The sequence below is a fragment of the Carassius auratus genome, chromosome 49 (genome assembly GCF_003368295.1).
Source record: "Carassius auratus strain Wakin chromosome 49, ASM336829v1, whole genome shotgun sequence".
Taxonomy (NCBI): Eukaryota; Metazoa; Chordata; class Actinopteri; order Cypriniformes; family Cyprinidae; genus Carassius; species Carassius auratus.
In genome coordinates this window covers 4,446,401-4,473,220 of record NC_039291.1, presented here as the reverse complement: position 1 = coordinate 4,473,220, position 26,820 = coordinate 4,446,401, and the positions used below count along the sequence as shown (strand labels likewise).

The 26,820-nt window shown below is 40.2% G+C and overlaps 1 long non-coding RNA gene across 1 annotated transcript; it reads left to right on the top strand.

The window, feature by feature from the left end:
• LOC113066061 (uncharacterized) lies at positions 1-26,820 on the top strand. Its single transcript, XR_003279116.1, has 3 exons — positions 1-120; positions 26,021-26,180; positions 26,684-26,820. It is a non-coding gene; the product is annotated as an uncharacterized LOC113066061 (long non-coding RNA).

Below are 26,820 nucleotides of genomic sequence, written 5' to 3'. Positions count from 1 at the left end.
CCACGCTGCTCCAGCGCAGCTCACACGCGCGTCACACGGCCTCCGGCACACGCACGCTGTTTTCAAAAGGACCGGCGCACAAAGCGTCACAAAAGACCATGCTTACGCACGCTGGGCCATGTAAGTATCTTTTTCTATGGAGATTTAAATGCTGTTTTAAAGTGTTGCTATGATTTGAGTCGTTGTTGGCTTCCAAAGTTACTGACTGTGATTTTCATACCTGAGCTCATTCTGTGATCTCATTCATTTTCTCTCTCTCTCCCTCATTTCGATCCCGTTATGTCTTGTACAAAGTTTACTGTCTGTATTATCGTACGCATATTTACTGTGTGATTTGTAGTTTCAATGTATTATTAGTCAATTATTAAAAACCCATATATTCATGATTCTGGTCTCCACCACCCGCTCACATTACGAGTCACTGAGATATCTGATTTAGCTACAAGCTTTAAATTTAGAAACTAAAGTTATCATAATGATAGGATAATGTTTTCATGGCCAGAGAATATTTTTCCTTGAATTACAAGAAGTGATAATTTTACTGAAAATTGATAGGTCAATCTTACGGCCGTTTGCTGGACAAACCACTGTTTGATATGCAGTAATTTACAGTAAGAGATATCACAATAATTGCTATTTTTCATAATCAATAAAATTTATTGTAACTGTCATATGAGATATATATATTAATCATATTCCTGATTAATTATTCAAATTCCCTATATATCATTTGAGTTAATTATTCTGTACAACTCACTGTTGCTACACTTCTCATGATTTGACCAAAGCTGCAGCGGAGTTCTGTTGCCAGCAGATCGTAGACTGTGACTATTCCAGGCACTCTGAAATTCTTGTAGATGCCTCTGAATTTGTGGTACGTAAGACCAGTGCAAGGCAAACAAATCCACTTCCTGGTCCGGATTATGCCACCCTTCATCTTTCAACTGACGAAAGGTAGTGTAGAAGAGGTCTGTTACTTGGTCAAAGACATCTCTCCACAACCGCTTAATTCTTACATAAAAAACAAACAAACTTCAGTTTAAAAAAGTTCAGTGAAGGAAAACGCTATTCATGTGGCTACAAGGTAACAAGCTTTCTGGTTGTGCACACTTCTTTCTGTGATGTGTGACTGTCTGTTTGCTCCTCTGGTTCTTATCATGAAGCGGGCAACCATTACATTTTCTCCCCCCTTGTTAGAACGCACTCTAGAGGGAACACTATATATTTGTACAGCAGACAGGAAGCTTTGCAGCACTGTTTGAGCCTTGTTGTTTGTGGCAACTTTTAAGTACGCCACAAGCCGGGAAAAGCCATCAATTCCCCATGGATAACAATTCTCCATCTGCAAATTTAAGTATTTAAAGTTACTCATTTAAGAATACAACATGTATTAAAAAATAACTTGTCCCACACAAGCACACAAAAACGATATGCAATGGCTACAACATTGAACATGATTTTGTGTCCAATAGTACAGGAAAGGTTTTAAGCAATGGCTTTCTTCCTACACCACATATTCACTTATGTCAATAAAAGCATAACATGAAATCATTACATATAACAAGTAGGGCAAGCTCAAGCATGCAGACTTTTTTGCATATATTCTGATAATCTGAAAGAATACAAGACTATTACACTATAATTGGTAGCTGAAAACATAAAACAAAACAAAATATTTGATAAAACTTTGTGACTGATGGGAATTTTATTTTTTAGACATATGTAAATGATTATATTTAGGTGTGTAAGAGAGCAGATTATGTGTGACCCTAGAAATAAGCAACATTATCCATTAATTTTACCAAATAAATGCTTAACACCAACCGAATAAGTTTATGATTCCCATCAATGTGCCACACACTGTTGGGAGCTGGTACACTGTAACGTCCGCGTCGGGCCGTCCTAAGACGTAACCTGTGCAGTTCCTTCCGGATCTACTCGTCTTAATGATGCTAAAACCCTTTGTTCTTCAACAGATTATAACAATAATATTCATATGTTAGATTTTGCATTTTTTTAAGAGAAACTGCACATTTTGGATGCCTTTTTTTAAAAGTTTTACATCATTTAAATCTGACTCAAATGAACTAGCAGCACATTATTTCTTGCGTAGTGATGGCTATCTATGTTCAAGTACATCAGATGCATGCAGAAGAAGTGTAATTAGACTGTATTTAAAACAAACAGTATATGACTCACACATTGAGTAATTGCGCTCAATTTTTGCTGGTTTGATTTAATCTTCCCAGTAAAGTGAAACATAACTTGGCTAGTGATATGACAGTGTCACTCGCCACTGTAATTTTTTTACCCACATTTGCCTGCCCAAATAGGAATAATGCCCAAAACATACAAAAAGGAATTTTGTAAAGGTGTAAATGGAAAAAGCCAATGGTAGGGATGCACCAAAATGTATTGATTTTTAGCCAAAAGAAAAAAGGCAGAAAATATCTGTTAATTTCAAACTTGGATGAGACATTAGAAATGTAATTAGACATAAAATGTTAATATTTGCTACATTTCCTACTTTTAATATGAAGTTTCCTGGATCGTATGTGTCCCAAGATCATCTTGTAGCCAGTATTGGGGTATCTGTGGTGTATTTCCGCCACTATTCTATCCAACTCCTTATTCGTAATGGAGGTGTACAAGTCACGTTTCCTAAAAACAAAGCATGTTTTAATTATAGTAAGGCATTACACACACACAAGTTTTACATAATACAATTATATTATAATATTTTAACAAATTCTGACTTCACTGCCCTTTAAAGGTGCCATGTGTAATATCCAAAAAATGACCTACACGCATCAAAAGAATGAGAAGAAATAAGGGCGATGATGTCATTAAAAAAATGTCAAGTTATAGTGCCGTAGAGATATCCACCTTAATTAGCATTAGCATTACATGCCACGGCCCGACAGGTGTCGTAATACCAGTTTTGGCCATGGGAGGCGGTATGCGGGCAACATAACCACCAGCCAACCTGCAATACACTAATAATTTGCACGGCTTGTGGGCGTACTTGAACCTGATGTCAATCGTGTGGAAAGTACAGCCCACTACCCGCTACAGGGAAACAACCGTGCTCGGAATCACAAATAAAATCCGATAAGAAAAGGAGCCGAACCAGAGTAAACATCGGCACTGCTTTCCATCGCTGGAGACAACTGATGGACTTGAAAGAAATGAGGTTCGACTCCGAACTTGCAACATTTAATTTGGATTGGTAAGTAAGATGCTGTTAGTATTTCGCTAGAAGTTTGTTTTATATGTTTGCGTATTTTTTTTCGGGAAGTTATAACATAGAAATGTATCGAAGGCTGTTCGCTAAACATGCTAATGTTAGCGATGGCTAACCGTAGCTGCGTTTGATAATTAGCTAGCTATAACTTACCCATTTTTTTATATCATAACTAACCTGCTCTGTCTAGTCTGTTGGTCTCCGTGTCCTCTTTGTTTTGTGGTTTTTCTGTGCGTGAGAAAATTGATGTGTGGCGTGAAAGCGTGTGAAAAGTCAATTGCATGTGTCTCACGGTGAATGCTTGAGAGTTGGCAGCTCTGATTACGTTGGTTGGCACTAGCTTGGTCAATATCAGCTGTCTGATGTTGACCAATGATGTTAACAGAATGCTGTCTGTCAAATTAATTTAATTCAAATAATGTGTATATACAACTCAAAATGTAATATGAACAAAACGAATATGAACATATTCACTGGTAAAGGTGAAGGGCAGTAGCTTGAAGATGTCATGTTTCAAAATCACTTGACATCACCCAACGTTCCTCTGGAGGCAAAACGTCCTCTTAGGCTATGGCACTAGGGTTGTTGTGAAGGTAGGGGCGGAGCATAGAGACTATGCCATTTCTCGTTTGTTACTCTAGAGTAGACCAATTCACTTTATTGAGGCATACTGCCCCCATCTGGTATGGAATGTGGAGTATGACTTGTTTTTTTTTTTTTTTGCCAGACATTACACATGGCACTTTTAAAGCACTCACATACATTCGAGAGCCCCCCCCCCCCCCTCCTCTTCACGTAACCAACTTAACTGTAGTAAATATCCCGTCTAATGTTTGTTGTAATGCTGTAACATTATATGTAAGGGATAATATAGAGTGAGACTGTTGTTATAGCGAAAGCGTAGGGGTCTTGAATCAGACTGAAGGGGTTGTATTCACAATTTGACACAAAATATTGATTTAAAAGGGAATTTATTGATTTAAAAACCATTGTATCCCTTACATAAAGTCAGTCATGCGATTGACCGCTGTAGTTAAATGCGAGCAGGCATATTCTTTCTGGAAACAACATTGATACAACATTTTCTTTCATCAATAAAGGCTCAGTGGACTCACAGGTATTGTGGGAGGTGACAAAGGGCTTCATAAGAAACTTTTCTATTTTTTACATTGTTAAGTCTTTTGTGTCTTCTTTTTGATGTATAATTTATTTTGAATTTGTATTTTTTTTTTTCTTGTGATTGAGTACTGCACTTTGTACTTTTCTCCACTGCAGTGTCTTGTTTTTTTCTCGGCACAGTGTGGGTCTGCCTGGTGGGTTGGTGGGTGTGGGGGGTTATGGCCGCAGTCTGAATTGTTGTCATATCTTGTATTGTACTGAAATGGCTGCTTAATAAAAATAATTATTCACAAAAAATAAAAATAAAAAATAAAAATAAATAATAACTCCTGACTATTATTAAAGGTAATTTAGTCATTTTGATCATGGCTGCTGAAACATCAGTTTATATTTGAGCTATAACTGTTACCCCAGCACTTACTTTATTATGTTTTAAACACAGAAATACCAATCTCTTAATAATTATCTGTGCATATGAAGATCTATTTTTGTGTGTTGTACAAGACCTCGAAGTAACCCATACAATAAATCAGCCCCCGCTTCTGCGATCCATGCCATTTTAATGCCTTTTAAGGAGGACAAAATGGTCTTTCAACGTTCCTCACTTAAGTTTTTTAAAACTATAAAAACATGCATAAAAATAAATACATTATATCAAACAAAAATAATAAAAGTGGATTAAATAAAAGCATGATATTTTATTTTCAAAGACTAAAAAGAAATATCTATACTGAATCTTAATAAAATGACTAAATTATTATTATAATTTAGGCCTAAACAGCTAAATCTGTAAATTCTTTAAACAGACTAAATTTTATATTTAAGGTGGGCTACAATGGGCTAGAACAAAATTATTGATCATTTGCATAAATCATATGTACCATGTTCCAACATGTGCTTACGTGTTGTTAACGCATTCCAGTGGAAGCACAAGTAACTGATTGTGTTCCCAACATGTTGTTTACAAGTGAAGACATTAGAGAGGGTATAGTATGCTTTGTGACAAAAAGTTTGAATGATGAGGGTCATAAAAAGTCCTGTTTGGACCCCCGTTCCTGTACAGCCTCTGTACAACATCTGTTTATTGCCCCTAAAATGTTTTGGAATTTATGATCAGCGGGAAAAGTGTTTCTGTGTGAAACAATGTAATGACCGTTTTTTTTTTTTTTTTTGCCTCGGAAAAGATTAAAAATGGTTCAAGGTATGTATTTAAGAGGGCTTTTACACTGGGCTCGTTTGCAGCAGTCCGAACGCGATTGTTCCCCGTGCCGCCCGCAATGTTAGTCTGCTTTCACACTCAATAGTTGTATCGAACCCAGGTCCGTTTGCAGTCACCTTACGTCATCGCAAACACACACGGAAAATGCATGGACAACACAATCATCTTGGTGCTACTATGCACAGTATAATAATTTATTTTAATTATTTTAATTATTTAATTTAGACTTTTAGGAGTGTGTGGAATCAATCTCGCCTATCTCGTGTGTTGATATCGTGTGTTATGTATGCGCAGGACACTTTACTTCCTGAACAAGTGCACACCCGAGTCTGTGTTGCTTGCAGATTCATGAGCAACTGAACTCAGACATCCTTCTCCAGGAAGTCTTGGGTTCGATGATAGCGTTCACATTGGTGATTTTTCATGCGATCTGTGATCTGTAAACAGTGTGAAAACCCCCTAAGAGTTGTTTGTCACAAGTCAATATGGGCAATATGTATAGCCTATTAAAATGATATAAACAATGCTGTAAATGATAAATAAAAGAGAAGAAAGTTATCATGCAAACCAGTGGTTGTGTGGAGTATTTTTTTAAAGTTTAGAGGATTTAAGTGAATCTATAAGCATTATTTAATGTATAAAGTAAAAAATAAGCTAGTAGGCTAATATAGTAAAAATGAATAAACCATAGCTGGATTAAATCAACCCATTATGCTGGGATAAATAACCCAATTTGCTGGGTAATATTAAACCAAATTGGGTTGTTTTTAACCCAGTGTTTTTAAGAGTGTGTATAATGCACAATAAAATCAGTAATTCTCTTTGATTTTCTTGCCATAAAACTTGTTAGCAGTTGAAATAGATGTAGAATGTCTAAACTTTTACAACATTGCACGAAAGGCTAAATATTTCATCTCAAGTAGTGCATCGAATCGCTGTCACCGCTGAAAGTAAGGAGAGGAAGCAGTTGCGAATAATTGGTATTTATTAAGATGAGTAAAGTCAGGCTGGATGATGGTGGGTGACGCAGGGACCTCAATGGCAGCACAGACAGGTGAGGAGGTGATTAATTGCGCTGGTGGTGGTGGTGAGGAATCCGCGATAATGACTTGGTAATCGAAAAGCGACCAAACAGGAACAAGACACAATGAAGCAGAGCTGGTTGAATACAGACAAGAAGCACGGAGGAACTTGAACAACGATCTGACAAACAAGAGACGAAAGACAGGGCATTAAGTAGGCTGGTGGAATGAACTTCAGCTGCCACTGATCAGATGATCAGCGGTAACACCCACATGAAACAATCAACATGACGTAACATGAGACGAGCAGGAGACGGTGCATTCATGAACCGTGACAGTACCCCTCCTACTAAGGATGCCTCCTGGCGTCCCCAGACTCCCTTACCTGTTGACTGTAATCATCGATAAGAGAGTGATCCAGTATGTCTCTAGCAGGCACCCAACTTCTCTCCTCCGGACCATAACCCTCCCAGTCCACCAAGTACTAAAATCCGCGTCCCCTCCGTCTAGAGTTCAGAATACGATTGACCGAATACGTGAGTTCCCCATCTACGAGTTGCGGCAGGATTAGGCGGATTAATCGGAGAATGAAATACAGGCTTTATTTTAGATACATGAAAGGTTGGATGAAAGGATGGAAGTTTGAGGTGGACTGCCACCGGACTAATGATCTTGGTGACAGTGAACGGGCCAATAAATTTGGGAGCCAATTTATTAGAGATGGAACGGAGAGGAACGTTCTTGGTAGAAAGCCACACTTTTTGATCCAAAACGTATACGGGAGGCCTAGACCGGTGGCGATCGGCTTAAGCCTTGGTGCGCGCCCCCACTCGGAGTAGAGTCTCGCGTGCTCTAGTCCAAGTGCGGTGACACCTCTGGACAAAGGCATGAACGGAGGGGACCACGACTTCGGATTACAGACTGGGAAAAATAGGTGGCTGGTAACCTACACTACACTCAAATGGAGATAAGCCCGTAGCCGATATTGTTAATGCATTGTGGGCGTACTCCACCATTGACAGTTGTTGGCTCCAGGAGGAAGGATTCTTGGAAACCAAACATCACAACACCCTTTCCAAATCTTGGTTGGCTCTCTCGGTTTGACCATTGCTCTGGGGATGAAACCCTGAGGACAGACTTACAGTCGCTCCCAGTAATCTATAGAACTCACAACAAAATTTGGACACAAATTAGGGTCCCCTGTCGGAAACCAGGTCTATCGGGAGGCCAAGTAAATGAAAGATGTGATCTACAACGGTCAACGCTGTCTCCTTGGCTGTGGGTAATTTGTGCAAGGGATAAAGTGAAGAAGAAGTTCATGTGAAGTTGCGAATAAAACGCCGGTAGAAGTTGGCGAACCCCAGAAACCTCTGTAGGGCCTTACGGGAATCTGGACTTGGCCACTCTACCACAGCCTTAACCTTCTTGGGATCCATGCGTATTCCCTCAGTCAACACGATATACCCAAAAAACGGAACAAACTGTGCATGAAACTCGCATTTCTCCGCCTTGACAAAAAGCCCATTCTCTAGCAACCTCTGAAGCACTCGTCGAACGTGATGCACGTGTTCCTGGACAGAAGAGGAAAAAAATTTATATGTCGTCCAGGTAGACATATATGAATTGATTGATCAAATCTTGCAGCACGTCGTTGGACAGCCCAAAGGGCTGCGGAACTCGATAGAAAAGTCTGAGAGGGATCTCTCTCCCTGACGTAATTCAGCTAGCATCCTAGCCGCCTCTCTCCCGGCGACGGCCTGATCAAAGACCCATCTCATCTCGGTGGAGAGTGTCTGGAACGAGGCGCAGCATGGATCTTGATTCTCCCACACCACCATTCCCCATAATGCCACCCTCCCAGTGAGCAGGGTCAACACGAATGCGACCGTGACTTGTTCATTGGAGAAGGTCCTAGGTTGAAGAGAGAAATGCATATTGCATCATGTTAAGAAAGCTCTACAAAAATTCGGCTCATCCGAGTAGGTCTCCGGAATGGGGAGGCGTGGTTCTGGCTGGGAGGGGGTCTCCGGTGGTGTGGGAGGAACGGGCGGTGTGAGCGGCAGAGTAGGAGCTCATAGAAGTTGTAGTTGCTGGGTGAACTCGGACACCTGCGCCACCAAAACCTGAACAGCGCGACCAGTGTCGTTAAGATTCCGTTCCTGGGAGTCCATCCTTCGAGCACTGGCGCTGAGGAACTCTTCCAAGGCCGATGATGGGTTGCTCGCTGCTTCCATGGGTGATCAGATCATTCAGTCACAGCTGAAAGTAAGGACAGGAAGCAGTTGTGAGTAATTGGTATTTATGAAAATGAGTAAAGTCAGGCTGGATGATGGTGGGTGACGCAGGGACCTCAATGGCAGCACAGACAGGTGAGGAGGTGATTGAGTGCGATGGTGGTGAGGAATCCGCGATGATGACTGGTAATCCAAGAGCGACCGAACAGGAACAAGACACAATGAAGCAGAGCTGGTGGAATACAGACAGGAAGCAGGGAGGACCTCGAACAATGATCTGACGAAAGACAAGGCATTAAGTAGGCTGGTGGAATGAGCTGCAGATGCCGCTGATCAGGTGATCACATGAAACAACATGTGTCAACATGAGACGAGCATGAACCGTGACAATCGCGAACGGCATCGGGTGTCTGGGACTGTGTGATTACTGGTGTGATCATATCAGCGAAAGGTATTTTGATAGATTGGTTTATAAGCATTTTGGAAAATGGGGACATGGGTTACTGTATGTCCTCATTAGTCACCCTCTCCTTGTAATACCTGTGTCATACCCATGTCATTATACAAAGTTGTGTCCTGATATGTCACAAAAACATGCACACACAAGCAAACAAAAATATACACCCAAACTCAAACAAGTACATAAATATACAAACAAACACACTAGGTCACAGACACAAAAAGACCTTTATTAGATTGAAAATGAGTTGTCATAAGGTTTCTTTGAAACCAAAAGTGCTTCTTATACAAGTTGCTACAAATGTCTCACAGAACTTTTACAACAGATTAGACTTTTTTTCTCAATTTATAACTTGTGTTGTTAACCATACTGTTTAAAATAGTTTCAAAAAGTATTCTTTTTTTAGCTTTCATGTAGGATTCATGTCCATACTCAAGTGTTTTTAGTAAGAGTCCTGAGACAAATTAAAATAGATGTGTGAAAAGACTTTTCTCTTTGAGAGATTTGAAATTACAGACTAAAAGTTTTACATTCTTTAAAACAATTGAATTTATGCATTTCTCTTGAATATGTATACAGCAGTGTTGTAGTCGAGTCATCAACTGTCGAGGCCGAGTCGAATCTCAAGTCCCAGTGTTCAAGTCTGAGTCCAAGTCCGAGTCACCAAAGAAGAGTCCGAGTCGAGTCCAAGTCGAGTCACCATTGCCAGAGTTCGAGTCCGATTTTACAGGACACTGTATTTATTTACAAGATACTTAAAACATAAAAATCAATATGATATGCAGAGAGAGAGAGAGAGAGTGTGTGTGTGTGAGAGAGAGAGAGAGAGAGAGAGAGAGAGAGAGAGAGAGAGCGTTTGTGTGTGAGTGGCCGAGTGTTTTAGCGTGAGTGCGTTTGTATGTGTTCAAGCGAATGTGTGTGTGTGTGTGACAGCACGCGACTGGTCAGAAGCAACGTGTAACGATAAGGCCCGTTCACATTCGCATCTTTTGCGTCTAAGTTCGTTATTTCAAATGTAGGCGCGGTATGTGCGCTCATAATGATAGCGACGCGCTCATTTGTTCCAGATGCGTCCTAACCGCATCGAGTTAAAAACATCTCAACTTTTAAGAATGCCGCAAGTGCACCGCGGGTCATGTGACAAGAACTAACCAATCAGCTTCATCCTTTCCCACAAGTGCCCGAGCGCTTTGGAAAAAAAGTAATGTGAAAGTAAAGTGAGTGACGTCAGTGAGTGTGTTGTCAAGCAAAGAGAGCGAGCGGTAGCAGTGTCTGTGAGGGAAAAGAATAGATCCTGGCCAGTCTTGGGCACGAAACAGGAAAAGTGTAACACCTTATATAATTTTTTAAATAACATTTTAGTCAAAAACAACGTGATGAATGCTCAAGTCCGATTTTATATATCCTTGAGTCCGAGTCCAAGTACGAGTCATCAGTCCGCGAGTCCAAGTCGAGTCTGTGGTTCTACCATGTTAATCAATAATAAAAGACTCATTTGATTTATGATGTCTTTCTTTTCAAAACACAAACATCCTTATGACTTTTTAAATGCGAACAGCCGGTTTTGTTGGAAATTAAAAAAAGAGAAGTAAATAGATAAAAACACAGTTATGTTTGTTAGTTAGACTGCTTATAGTTTGTAATAAAATCATGTATTTAATCCAAAACATATTTCTTTCAAACACTCATGCACCACGCAGCTTTCACAGACACTCCTCACAAACTGCCAACAAGGTCCTTAAGTTTTATTTTAACAATTAGCTGTAGCTGAGACCCTGATGGAATTATTTTACTCACAGTTTCAGCAAGGTTACTATGGACTTGTAATAGGTTATAGATTGCAAGTTACCCTATGTAAAATCTAAAAGGTAGTGGGGGACCTGACCTGACCCTGGAGGATCAACTGTGTCGGGCATCTTGTGCAGTGGCACCTGACCCAGGTGGATCAATCGGGACCTTAGCTGACCCTGGAGGATCACCTCTGGGGGCCATCTTGTGCAGTGGCGCTCATACATCGAAGGATGAGTCTCAGGGGCAGCGACCATTTTGTGAACAGTCTCCGGGCTGACAGCCATTTTGTGGAGAGACTTTGGGGCTTCAACACTGTCCTCTGCCTCTACCACAGCGAACGGAGGGTCACATAATATCAGTGCATAGTCCATGATGTCCCTTAAACTGCCCTTCACCTAAACTATTGTTACCTGGATGGGAGTTTGTTCATTGAGTCCAAACGGAACAAGTCCTTATACAACACTTCATCATGAAATGGTACTTGGTAAGACAACTCACCGAACCGGTGCACATACTCCTCAATAGATAGGCCTCCTTGACGAAGATATAATAGATGGTCTACTGGGTCCATGGTTGAGCTGGAAAGGTGAAATGTTGACATGAAAGTGGGAACAGATAACACAATGACGGGGGGATACTGGGCTGCTGGATCCTGGTATGGCGAAGTTCGGATCCATATGCAGTGGTTTAAAGGTCCCCTTCTTCGTGATCCCATGTTTTAAACTTTAGTTAGTGTGTAATGTTGTTGTTAGAGTATAAATAATATCTGTAAAATTCTAAAGCTCAAAGTTTAATGCCAAGCGAGATATTTGATTTAACAGAATTTGCATACAAAAAACGACCCGTTTGGACTACATCCCTCTAGTTCCTGTATCTTTGTTTGGGCTTCTCAGGGACACTGTACTTGGAGATTAATGGTTAAAATTTATGTTTAACTCTTGTTCCCGAAAATTATAATCCACATTTAAAACTATGTGCAGCACATTGTGCTGAGCACAGCTTGCGAACCCCAGAAAGTTTAATGCCGGATTTGCACAAAGATTATTCTTGAAAGATGGAGCAGTTCACTCTTTGTCTGGAGAAGGCATTGTTTATGGACCACAACTGGTAAGTGTATTTTATTATTTAAGTTGGTACGTTTAACAGTTTCTGTAACTTATTACACAAAGGTCAATGCTGTTTAGCTTTGTTAACTAGATGTTTAGGGCTGTGCAAAAAAACTAATGAGATTTTCATGCGCAACTCGTCAATAAAAACGCTCCTATGATTATAAGTACATCTCCAGCACATGCTCCTGCCCACTTGCTTCTCAAAACTACTCCAAAACTAGTCCAATCGTGTTTACAGGAGGGCCGCACGCTCAGCTGCTGTCGAATCACAACACAGGAACCGCTTGCCCAATCAGAACTCGTTACGTTTTCTGAAGGAGGGACTTTATAGAACAAGGAAGTCATCAGCCCGTTTTTATGACAGTGAAAACAGCGGTATACAGGTGAATTTTGTGAAAAATACTGTGTTTTTTTACACGAAAAAAATGAACACATTATATTGCACACTGTAAACACAATCAAAGCTTCAAAAAAAGCGCGTAAAACGGGACCTTTAATAAAAAATAAAATGGTCAAACAGGCAATGATCAGAGAAAACAGGTATGTCAGGGATATCCAGAATCAGCAACAGTAACAAGCAGAGGTCGGGGCAGGCTGCAGAGAATCAAAGTCGCTATAAACAATCCAAAGTCAGACACTGGAGGAACAAACAAAAGGAGAAACGCTCAGAATTGACAGACTAGGCTAGAACAAGAACGCACTATTTGTGAGTCCAAACACAGTTTATATAGGGAGTGATAATGGGGAACACCTGGTAGTGATTAACCCTAAGCACAGGATTCTGGGAAATGGAGTTGGAAATGGGGCCTGAGTGAGTCCTGAGTAGAGTCCCCTCTACTGAAGTTCATGGGCACTCCAGCTGACGACCGTGACAATACATCACCCAAATAGGAAATAAGCATGTGTCCTTAACTTCTGAAACATCTGTGTCTCATATTTTAGAGCAGTCAATGCAGTTTATGAAATATGTCAATTAAATCTGTATGTGTGTGAAAAAAAATATATTCATGTAACCCCTCTGTAATCGTTAACATTTTCATAATTAACTGCAATGTCACTTTTTTTCAATTTGTTTTTATTTGTTTCACAATTTTTTCTCAGTAACTGTAACGGATTACAATTACATTTATTTTGTAATCAAATTACATAATTTAGCTATATGTAACTAGTTGCCCCCCAACACTGTTTATGCATTATAACAATAATAGATAATGAAAGAGTTCATTAACCTCTTTAACATTAAAAATGCGGACAATATCACTTAACACTAGTTTGGCAAACGGGTTTATTCATAAAACAACCCAGACCCCTGACTTGAAAGCACTGTAACAAGTACAGCCATTGCCGAAATGTATAGAGACACAGTGAGATAAAACTCTGGATGTGCGATTGACCGACTTATCACATGTTTATTATATTATTACAATACTGTCAATTTCTAACTGACCCTCTGATGTCACATGGACTACTTTGATGATGTTTTTATTACCTTTTGGACATATACAGTATACCGTGCACACACTTTCAATGGAGGGACTGAGAGGTCTCTGACTAAATCTAAAATATCTTAAACTGTGTTCCGAAGATAAACTGAGGTCTCACGGGTTTGGAATGACATGAGGGTGAGTTAATATTGACATAATTTTGATTATTGGGTGAACTAACCCTTTAATAGCATGTGAACAACACAGCTTGGCTACCATGGTTCTGTTGTATTTATCTGTGCTTGTAGTTGATTACTTTCAATGCAGCTACACGCTTTCACCTTCATAGGTATGCAAAAACTTGATTTCAAAACAGTATAATAGCTATTAAATTATCTTGTGTTTTTAAATACGTATTTGGTCTCAGAACAATCTCCAAGCAAATCTGATTTTATGGTGGTTGTGCTTTAAAATTAAATTATAACAATCCTAATTTAAGCGATGAAGGATTTTGAAAGTCTGACAGTCATTAGTTGTTGAGGCCTACTGTAATGTTAACCCTGGCTGATTTACGTTTCAAAAGATAAACGGTTAAAAACATTAAATATTTAGAAAAGTCTTAAAACATGTAATCAAATGTAATCAATTACATTACTTTTTTTTTCAAAGAAATTGAAATAGTTACACTACCTTTTAGATTTTAAATAGGGAAACTTGTAATCTATAACCTACTACGAGTCCATAGTAACCTTCCCAAAACTGTGCATAAAATAAATCCATCAGGGTCTCAGCTACAGCTAAATGTTAAAACAAAACTTTAGAATCTTGTTGGCAGTTTGTGAGGAGTGTCTATGTGTTACAGTAAACCAGGACAGGAGGATGAAAAACCAGTTAACACAGTTTACTAAGGCATAGGCAGAGGAGCAGGTAGTGCACGGTGAGGTAATGGTGCTGGAGGTAGTGATGATTGGATCCGTTGGTTGACAGTTCAAGACGCTGGAGATAGTGGACACCCCCCCCCCCCCACACACACACACACACACGATGGAGACTTGGAGACACTGGAGATTGCTGGAGAGAGTGTTGTCCGAGTGTTCACCTGACCATGGGAAGAGTGGTGGTTGGTAGCCGAGCACACACTGGAATGGAATTAGTCCGGTGGTAGGCTGTCGTATGGAGTTCTGTGCGTACTCGGCCCACCCTCGGAACTGGTTCCAAGAGTCCTGGTGGCCATGGCAGAAGGTAAAAAGGAAACGGCCGATCTCCTGAATCTTCCTCTCTGTCTACCCGTTAGACTGGGGATGGTGACCAGATGTCACTTCCTGTTTGTTGTTGGCAACTGTACTGTGTTTGACTTGCCTGATCTATCTCAACTGCTATTTGTACCCAAAAATACAGATGAATTAGACAAAATTACTGACAACATGGGCACTATTTTCTCTAATACATTAGAAACTGTTGCCCCCATCAAATTGAAAAAGGTTAGAGAAAAACGTACTGTGCCATGGTATAACAGTAATACTCACTCTCTCAAGAAAGAAACTCGTAGTCTTGAACGCAAATGGAGAAAAACTAACTTGGAAGTTTTTAGAATTGCATGGAAAAACAGTATGTCCAGCTATAGACAGGTAGTGCAGAGCATATACACAAACTCATAGAAAATAACCAAAACAATCCAAGGTTTTTATTTAGCACAGTGGCTAAATTAACAAATTACCAGACGCCACCTGATTCAAATATTCCACCAACGTTAAATAGTAATGACTTTATGAATTTCTTCACTGATAAAATAGATAACATTAGACATACAATAGCGAATGTAGATTCTGCAGCGTCTAACACTTCAGTTTCATCCATCGCACCCAAAGATAAACTGCAGTGCTTTACAACTATAGGACAGGAAGAGCTAAATAAATTTATCACTGTATCTAAACCAACAACATGTTTATTAGATCCTGTACCCACTAAATTACTGAAAGAGTTGTTACCTGTAGCCAAAGAACCGCTTCTCAATATCATTAACTCGTCGTTATCTTTAGGTCACATCCCAAAACCATTCAAGCTGGCCGTTATCAAGCCTCTTATTAAGAAACCAAAACTAGATCCTAGTGTACTGGCAAATTATAGGCCTATTTCAAATCTTCCATTTATGTCTAAAATTTTAGAAAAAGTTGTGTCTGCTCAATTGAGCACCTTCCTACATAAAAATGATCTGTATGCAGAATTTCAGCCAGGTTTCAGGCCCCACCATAGCAAAGAAACTGCACTTGTTAAAATTACAAATGACCTGCTCCTTGCATCAGATCAAGGCTGCATCTCATTTCTAGTCTTACTTGATCTTAGTGCTGCGTTTGGCACCATAGATCATGACATACTCATAGATAGATTACAAAACTATACAGGTATTCAAGGGCAGGCTCTAAGATGGTTTAGATCCTACCTGTCCGATCGCTACCATTTTGTTTACTTAAATGGGGTGTCATCTCAGTTATCATCAGTAAAATATGGAGTGCCACAAGGATCCGTCCTAGGTCCCCTTCTATTTTCAGTATACATGTTGCCCCTTGGTAATATTATTAGAAAATACAGAATTAGCTTCCACTGTTATGCTGATGATACTCATCAGACCAGATGAAACTTCTCAATTATCTAAACTAACAGAATGTGTTAAAAATTTAAAAGATTGGATGACAGATCATTTTCTCCAATTAAATTTGGATAAGACAATATTAATTATTGGACCAAAAAACACTACACAGAATCTTGTAGATTACAATCTGCAACTAGACGGATGTACTGTTACTTCCTCTACAGTCAGAAATCTGGGTGTTATATTAGACAGCAATTTGTCTTTTGAAAATCATATTTCCAATGTTACAAAAACTGCATTCTTCCATCTTAGAAACATTGCCAAGCTACGAAACGTTATCTGTTTCTGATGCAGAAAAGCTAGTTCATGCATTTATGACCTCTAGACTTGACTATTGTAATGCACTTCTAGGTGGTTGTCCTGCTTCGTCAATAAACAAGCTACAGGTAGTCCCAAATGAAGCAGCTAGAGTCCTTACAAGGTCAAGAAAATATGATCATATTACCCCAATTTTACAGTCTCTGCACTGGCTACCTATTAAGTTCCGTGTCAGTTACAAATTATCATTACTTACCTATAAGGCCCTAAATGGTATAGCTCCTGTGTACCTAACTAGCCTTCTACCACACTACAACCCATCACGCACCCTACGGTCACAAAACGCTGGACTTTTGGTAGTTCTTAGGATAGCAAAGTCCACTAAAGGAGGTAGAGCTTTCTCACATTTGGCTCCCAAACTCTGGAATAGCCTTCCTGATAATGTTCGGGGTTCAGACACACTCTCTCTGTTTAAATCTAGATTAAAAACGCATCTTTTTCGCCAAGCATTCAAATAACGTATCTCTTAAATTGTGAGTGTAGTTGCAAATGATCAAATGTGCATTTTTATTAATTGGCTTGGGTTAAACAAATTTTAGTTTGTTGGATCTGCAGCTGTGCTAAAGATGTCTCTATTTTGTTTCTATGTTTTGCCATGGGATTTACATCCCGTGGTAACTAGGATTTACACAAGCTCCTTTCTGGATCCAGAACACCTGAGAAGAGATTATGCTGACCATCAGAGGACCTCAGATGATTCTAACCCTGAATCAGCAAACAGAACTAACAATTATTGCTACATGTGTGACTGCTTCATATAATAATTATTAATTAATAATATTAATAATGTTCATCGTCTAGCTGACTACGTCTTCTATAAAAAAAAAAAAATTCTGAAAATCCTGTCAAACTTGCACAAACTGACAGTCACCACCATAAGCTACTACTAAATATTGTAGAAACATAATTTTCTGTAAAGTTGCTTTGTAACGATTTGTATTGTAAAAAGCGCTATACAAATAAACTTGAATTGAATTGAATTGAATTGACGGCCACACCTAGGAGTGAGTGGAAGGCTCTCCAAACCCGGGGATGAACTGGTGGCCTCTGTCGGAGACAATGTCTTTGGGAAGTATCTGAAGACGTGGTTGCATAAACATTAACTCAGCCGTTTCCATGGCTGTGGGTAGACCTTTCAAGGGGAGAAGATGACATGATTTAGAGAACCGGTCAACTATAACAAGAATACAAGTGTTGTTATCAGAGGGAGGCAGATCCGTGATGAAGTCCCCCACTATCAATCAATCAATCAATCAATCACCTTTATTTATATAGTGCTTTAAACAAAATACATTGCGCCAAAGCACTGAACAACATTCATTTGGAAAACAGTGTCCCAATAATGCAAAATGACAGTCAAAGGCAGTTCATTACTGAATTCAGTTATGTCATCTCTGTTCAGTTGAAATAGTGTCTGTTTTAATTTGCAATCAAGTCAATGATATCGCTGTAGATGAAGTGACCCCAACTAAGCAAGCCAGAGGCGACAGCGGCAAGGAACCGAAACTCCATCGGTGACAGAATGGAGAAAAAAAACCTTGGGAGAAACCAGGCTCAGTTGGGGGGCCAGTTCTCCTCTGACCAGACGAAACCAGTAGTTCAATTCCAGGCTGCAGCAAAGTCAGATTGTGCAGAAGAATCATCTGTTTCCTGTGGTCTTGTCCTGGTGCTCCTCTGAGACAAGGTCTTTACAGGGGATCTGTATCTGGGCTCTAATTGTCCTGGTCTCCGCTGTCTTTCAGGGCAGTAGAGGTCCTTTCTAGGTGCTGATCCACCATCTGGTCTGGATACGTACTGGATCCGGGTGACTGCAGTGACCCTCTGATCTGGACACAGACTGGATCTGGTGGCCACGGTGACCTCGGAACAAGAGAGAAACAGACAAATATTAGCGTAGATGCCATTCTTCTAATGATGTAGAAAGTACGGTGTTATGTGAAGTGTTCCGGTTCCAGTTTACCTAATTAATGCAGCCTAAAAATCCTTTAACGGATTTGGATATTAAAAGCATATTAGTATGTTATGTGTATGCCAGGTTAAAGAGATGGGTCTTTAATCTAGATTTAAACTGCAAGAGTGTGTCTGCCTCCCGAACAATGTTAGGTAGGTTATTCCAGAGTTTAGGAAAATAGGAAAAAGGATCTGCCGCCCGCAGTTGATTTTGATATTCTAGGTATTATCAAATTGCCTGAGTTTTGAGAACGTAGCAGACGTAGAGGAGTATAATGTAAAAGGAGCTCATTCAAATACTGAGGTGCTAAACCATTCAGGGCTTTATAAGTAATAAGCAATATTTTAAAATCTATACGATGTTTGATAGGGAGCCAGTGCAGTGTGGACAGGACCGGGCTAATATGGTCATACTTCCTGGTTCTAGTAAGAACTCTTGCTGCTGCATTTTGGACTAGCTGTAGTTTGTTTACCAAGCGTGCAGAACAACCACCCAATAAAGCATTACAATAGTCTAACCTTGAAGTCATAAATGCATGGATTAACATTTCTGCATTTGACATTGAGAGCATAGGCCGTAATTTAGATATATTTTTGAGATGGAAAAATGCAGTTTTACAAATGCTAGAAACGTGGCTTTCTAAGGAAAGATTGCGATCAAGTAGCACACCTAGGTTCCTAACTGATGACGAAGAATTGACAGAGCAACCATCAAGTCTTAGACAGTGTTCTAGGTTATTACAAGTAGAGTTTTTAGGCCCTATGATTAACACCTCTGTTTTTTCTGAATTTAGCAGTAAGAAATTACTCGTCATCCAATTTTTTATATCGACTATGCATTCCATTAGTTTTTCAAATTGGTGTGTTTCACCGGGCTGCGAGGAAATATAGAGCTGCGTATCATCAGCATAACAGTGAAAGCTAACTCCATGTTTCCTGATGATATCTCCCAAGGGTAACATATAAAGCGTGAAGAGTAGCGGCCCTAGAACTGAGCCTTGAGGTACTCCATACTGCACTTGTGATCGATATGATACATCTTCATTCACTGCTACGAACTGATGGCGGTCATATAAGTACGATTTAAACCATGCTAATGCACTTCCACTGATGCCAACAAAGTGTTCAAGTCTATGCAAAAGAATGTTGTGGTCAATTGTGTCAAACGCAGCACTAAGATCCAATAAAACTAATAGAGAGATACACCCACGATCAGATGATAAGAGCAGATCATTTATAACTCTAAGGAGAGCAGTCTCAGTACTATGATACGGTCTAAATCCTGACTGGAAATCCTCACATATACCATTTTTCTCTAAGAAGGAATATAATTGTGAGGATACCACCTTTTCTAGTATCTTGGACAGAAAAGGGAGATTCGAGATTGGTCTATAATTAACTAGTTATCTGGGGTCAAGTTGTGGCTTTTTTATGAGAGGCTTAATAACAGCCAGTTTGAAGGTTTTGGGGACATATCCTAATGACAATGAGGAATTAATAATAGTCAGAAGAGGACCTATGACTTCTGGAAGCACCTCTTTTAAGAGCTTAGATGGTATAGGGTCTAACATACATGTTGTACGTTTAGATGATTTAACAAGTTTATACAATTCTTCCTCTCCTATAGTAGAGAATGAGTGGAACTGTTCCTCAGGGGGTCTATAGTGCACTGTCTGATGCGAAACTGTAGCTGACGGCTGAATGGTTGCAATTTTATCTCTAATAGTATCGATTTTAGAAGTAAAGTAGTTCATAAAGTCATTACTGCTGTGGTGTTGGGAAATGTCAACACTTGTTGAGGCTTTATTTTTCGTTAATTTAGCCACTGTATTGAATAAATACCTGGGGTTATGTTTGTTTTCTTCTAAAAGAGAAGAAAAGTAATCATATCTAGCAGTTTTTAATGCTTTTCTGTAGGATATGCTACTTTCCCGCCAAGCAATACGAAATACCTCTAGTTTTGTTTTCCTCCAGCTGCGCTCCATTTTTCGGGCTGCTCTCTTTAGGGTGCGAGTATGCTCATTATACTAGGTGTGGTTCGGTGTGACCAAGGGTGGTTCGGGATGGGCAGAGGGTGGAGCTTGCCTGATTGTAGGTGGCATGGACTCTTGGAGATGGCGCGGTCTCTACATCCGTGCACGTATCTTCTGATGTCCGATGCCATATTGGGCCACCAGAAGCGTTCCCTCAGCAGCGAGAGGGTTTCATTGTCCCCCGGGTGACCAGTGCCAAGAGAGTTATGTGGATCATCAGACATCAGAAGACTACAGAGAACTGTTCAGACTGCCGAAAGGATTATTGGTGCTCCTCTGCCCACCCTTCAAGAACTGTATACATCCAGAGTGAGGAAAAGGGCTCAGAAAATCACTCTGGATCCCTCACATCCAAGTCACCCCATCTTTGAACTTTTGCCATCTGGCCGGCGCCTCAGAGCCGCAAATACCAGAACAGCAAGGCACAAGAATAGTTTCTTCGCCCCAGGCAATCTACATCATGAACAGTTAAATGTTCCCCACTTATGCTTATGCAAAAAAAAGTGCAATATCCTTATACTTATTTGTTACTCCTCCATTCTAGTACTTCCCTGCATCTTATTCAATCCTATTCCATTATCATTTATAGCACAATTGTTTATACACTTATTTATTTGCCTAATTTTTTTTTTTTTTGACCAGGACTGACAATTACCTTTTCAGGAAGTATAGTCTCAGTCTCTTCCAGGCTTTCCTCAGGGGCATGACACCGGGACAGGACATCGGCCTTAATGTTTTTGGCCCCTGGGTGATATGAGATGGAGAAGTTGAAGTGGGTGAAGAATAGCGCCCAGCTGGCCTGCCTTGGATTTAGCCGTTTAGCCATGCGTAGATACTCGAGGTTTTTATGGTCCGTGAGAACTAGGAAAGGGTGTTTGGCTCCCTCCAGCCAATGCCTCCACTCCTCCAGAGCCAACTTGATGGCCAGTAGCTCTCGGTTGCCGATGTCATTCATTGTGGCCAGTAAGGGTGATAAAAGCGGTCTTCCACTCGCCCCCCTCACATATCCGGATGAGGTTGTAACCCAGTTGTAGCCCATTTTGGAGGGTTATCGGACCAATACTGTGACGAATACATCTTCGACTCAATGGTTTTACTTGTTATTGTATGGACCTGGTAGGCTGACGGCATTGCCGTGGCAGTGAGGGAAAGCTGATGGCAGAGGGTGCCGGAGATTAAGTTGCCGGCTGATGATATGCCCCGGAGATGCACAGTAGAGGCAGAGATTCTGGGCCAGCCGTTCAGCAGCAATGAGTCGGTATGAGTCGACGAGCATGGGCTCGCTTGCTGGTTTTGGGGAGCTGACAGTCTCTGGTCAGCAGAGTGGCAATTTAGAATACGCCTGGCCCTGGTGCTCTTTGAAGCATGACTGCATACGAGTGGCGAAGCAGATGGAGAGTTGAATGAAGCGTTCGAATCTGATGGTGTCCTCGTATGCAACGAGATGCAACCGCACTCAAGGTTCCAATCCTTGACGGTAGGTGGTCAGCAAGGCCTCGTCATTCCACCCACTAGTGGCCGCAAGAGTACTGAACTTAAGAGCATATTCATTGACAGACATTTTCCCTTGTTTTAAATTATAAAGCTTCTCACCAATAGAAGAATCACATGCGGGTCTGCCAAAAACTTCTCGGAAATGGTTGATGAAGCTAGAGTAAGACTGGATAACAGGCTTATTTTGCCTCCAAATAGAATCGGGCCACTGAAGTGCTTTACCTTGGAGTTGAGATATCAGAAAGGCCACTTTCGATCATTCAGTGGGGTACAAGTGTGGTTGCATCTCCAGGACCAGCAAGCATTGGAACAGGAGCGGAAGTGCTCGCAGGTGATGGGGATGCCGGAAGAGTGGTGAGGGTTCGACATAAAGCGTCAACAAGGTCCTGGAAGGGGTCCGTGAGGCTCATGCTTGTGCCGATCGGTCTTGGTCTTGTCTTCTGTTACAGTAAACCAGGACAGGAGGCTGAGAGAACAGTTAAAACAGTTTATTGAGGCACAAGCAGAGGAGCAGGTAGTGCACTTTGAGGTAATGTTGCTGGAGGTAGTGATGATGGGATCGTTGGTGGAGAGTTCAAGACGCTGGAGCTAGTGGACACACACGCACACGATGCAGACACTGTAGATTGCTGGAGAGAGGTAAGTAGGGAGATAGTTAGTCCTTAGAGTAAGGATGCAGGTTAGACCTTAATTGCAAACGAGACCGGATGCTGACTGGGGTGCTGTGTGTGGTATTTATGTGAACTGGTGATTGCAGGTGGATGAGGAGCAGGTGGGAGAGATTAGTACTCAGGTGAGGGCGTGCGCTATGATTGGTTGGTAATGGAACCTGGCGTGTCTGTTACACTATGAAAGCTGCGTAGTGCATGAGAGTGTTTGAAAGAAAAATGTTTTAGCTTAAATATATGATTTTACTACAAAAGTCAAGTCACCTTTATTTATATAGCGCTTTAAACAAAATACATTGCGTCAAAGCAACTGAACAAAATTCATTAGGAAAACAGTATGTCAATGATGCAAAATGACAGTCAATGGCAGTTCATCATTGAATGCAGTGATGTCATCTCTGTTCAGTTTAAATAGTGTCTGTGCATTTATTTGCAATCAAGTCAATGATATCGCTGTAGATGAAGTGACCCCAACTAAGCAAGCCAGAGGCGACGGCAGCAAGGAACCGAAACTCCATCGGTGACAGAATGGAGAAAAAAACCTTGGGAGAAACCAGGCTCAGTTCGGGGGCCAGTTCTCCTCTGACCAGACGAAACCAGCAGTTCAACTCCAGGCTGCAGCAAAGTCAGATTGTGCAGAAGAATCATCTGTTTCCTGTGGTCTTGTCCTGGTGCTCGTCTGAGACCAGGTCTTTACAGGGGATCTGTATCTGGGGCTCTAGTTGTCCTGGTCTCAGCTGTCTTTCAGGGATGTAGAGGTCCTTTCTAGGTGCTGATCCACCATCTGGTCTGGATACATACTGGATCCAGGTGACTGCAGTGACCCTTCTGAGCTGGATACAGACTGGATCTGGTGGCTACGGTGACCTCGGAATAAGAGAGAAACAGACAAATATTAGCATAGATGCCATTCTTCTAATTATGTAGCAAGTACATTGGGTGTTATGGGAAGTGTTCCCAGTTCCGGTTTACCTAATTAATGCAGCCTAAAAATGCTTTAATGGATTTGGATATTAAAAGCATATTAGTATGTTATGTGTAAGCCAGGTTAAAGAGATGGGTCTTTAATCTAGATTTAAACTGCAAGAGTGTGTTTGCCTCCCGAACAATGTTAGGTAGGTTATTCCAGAGTTTAGGCGCCAGATAGGAAAAGGATATGCCACCCGCAGTTGATTTTGATATTCTAGATATTATCAAATTGCCGTTTTGAGAACGTAGCGGACGTAGAAGATTATAATGTAAAAGGAGCTAATTCAAATACTTAGGTGCTAAACCATTGAGGGCTTTATAAGTTATAAGCAATATTTTAAAATAATATATACTTCCTGGTTCTAGTAAGAACTCTTGCTGCTGCATTTTGGACTAGCTGTAGTTTGTTTACTAAGTGTGCAGAACAACCACCCAATAAAGCATTACAATAATCTAACCTTAAGGTCATAAATGCATGGATTAACATTCCTGCATTTGACATTGAGAGCATAGGCCGTAATTTAGATATATTTTTGAGATGGAAAAATGCAGTTTTACAAATGCTAGAAACGTGGCTTTCTAAGGAAAGATTGCGATAAAATAGCACACCTAGGTTCCTAACTGATGACGAAGAGTACTTTAACGAACTCCTCCTAGAAATTTATTCAGATCAACAGCAAGCTTGGTCAGTTAAATCTAAAGGCCTTTGCGATGTTAAATTGCGAAGATCTTGAGGTTTAATTAAAGGGTGTGTCCGTGGCGACCTGACAAATTTCGATGTTTCGCCATGAAAAAGGAAGTTGTTTTAACTCAGACATACAATTTCCAATCTGCCCCAAACTTCACAAGTTAGATAAGACTTCTGCCCTTATCAGATCTACATGCCCATATTCAGTTATAGTTATAGTGCCACCTGCTGGCAACAGGAAGTGACATGTTTTACGCTGCGACAAACTACTCCTAGAAATCTTTTGACATAAATGTATTTTCTGCGGTCAATCTAATCTAAAGGCCTTTGCAATGTTAAATTGTGGAGATCTTGAGTTTTTGTTAAAGGGTGTGTCCATGGCGCCATGACATAATTTGATGTCTCGCCACAGCAAGAGAAGTTGTTGTAACTCAGGCATAAAATGTACAATCTTCCCTAAACTTCACATGTTCGATAAGGGTCCTGGCCTGAACAGATCTGAAGGCCAATATTCCATCGGGTATGGCAAAATGGCTCAATAGCGCCACCTATACACTTTCAACAGAGTGCTCCTCGAGCTATGTTTCATGTACATGTACAAAAATCGGTACACACATGTAACACACCATTACCTACAAAAAAGTCTCTTGGTATGAAATCCGAATCCCAACAGGAAGTCGGTTATTTAAAATTTTCTCTGCAAAATTGCCATTGTTTTTGCCATTTTCAGGGGTTGTACTTTAGTGAACTCCTCCTAGAGATTTATTCAGATCAACACCAATCTTGGTCAGTTAAATCTAAAGGCCTTTTCGATGTTAAATTGCGAAGATCTTGAGTTTTTGTTAAAGGGCGTGTCCATGGCGGCCTGACAAATTTCGATGTTTCGCCATGAAAAAGGAAGTTGCTGTAACCCAGACATACAATGTCCAATCTGCCCCAAACTTCACATGTTAGATAAGAATTCTGCCCTTAAGAGATCTACATGCCCATATTCAGTTAAAGTCATAGCGCCACCTGCTGGCAACAGGAAGTGACATGTTTTACGCTGTGACAAACTACTCCTAGAAATCTTTTGACATTAATGTATTTTTTTTGTCGTCAGTCTAATATAAAGGCCTGTGCAATGTTAAATTGTGGAGATCTTGAGTTTTTGTTAAAGGGCGTGTCCATAACGCCATGACAAAATTTGATGTCTCGCCACATCAAGAGAAGTAGTTGTAACTCAGGCATAAAATATTCAATCTTCCCCAAACTTCACATGTGTGATAAGAGTCCTGCCCTGAACACATCTGAAGGTCAATATTCCATTATAATGATAGCGCCACCTGCTGGCAACAGGAAGATTGGCACATTTATGGAATATACTTTGATATATTCCACTTATATTTACGACCTTAAATGCATATTTCTCACTGTTCATCTTTTGACTAAAGCTACTCGCTGGTGGTAAGCCCGGGTGCGAGGGCCTGTTCATCACTGCTTGCATCTTTAATTATTGTTTGTATTTTTATTGTCAGGGTATGTGGTTTAAAAGTGTAATGACGTAACTATAAATTTTGATATTTTATAAAGGATGTTTTTTTGTTTATTTTTTTTTTTTTTTCTGAAGCTCCACATTTGCTATGCAGATTTCTGATGAGCTGTTCATGCTGTCATCCAAAGATCAGGCTGTCCTTCAGCATGTGAAAGAGTTCATGAGAAAGCATGTACTTCCTGCCCAACAGGTCAGCATTGCCGTCATGACCTCTGTGGAAATACCTCATGTTAATACAGCATGAGTACAGAAAGGTAAACATTTGTAAATACAATCCCCAAATGATCTCTGTTTTAAGGAAGTAAAGGAGTACTATACCAAGAACAAAGACATAACTGAGAGACGGCATACACCTGCTGTGATAGAAGAGTTGAAGGTGATGATGCATGCAATCATGCTTCATTTAAAATAATTAGTAGTTTTTCATCAAGGATGCCTTAAATTAATCAAAAGTGATTGTTATTGCTATTTTAGATAAATGCTGTTCTTTTGAATGTAATATTTATCAAAAAATCTTGAAAAAAGTCATGGTTTCCTCGAAAAATATTAAAATAAATGTTAAAAAAAAGTTATTTTAAATTATTGCAGTTTTTATTGTATTTTTCAATAAATCAGTCTTGGTAATCCAAAAAAAAATATAATAATAATAATAATAATAATAATAATAATAATAATAATGAACAGACAATAATGTATTTAATTCAACTGGAGTTAGGAAGATGTTCTTTGTATGTATTAATGAGGTCTTTGTGAGCAGGCAATGGCTCGAGCCTCAGGCTTGTGGGATTTGTTTCTTCCGTCTGAGTGGCCTCTCACAGCTGGATTATGCTCATATCTCAGAGAAGACCGGATGCTGCTTCTACGCCCCCAAAGTTTTTAACTGCCAGGCCCCAG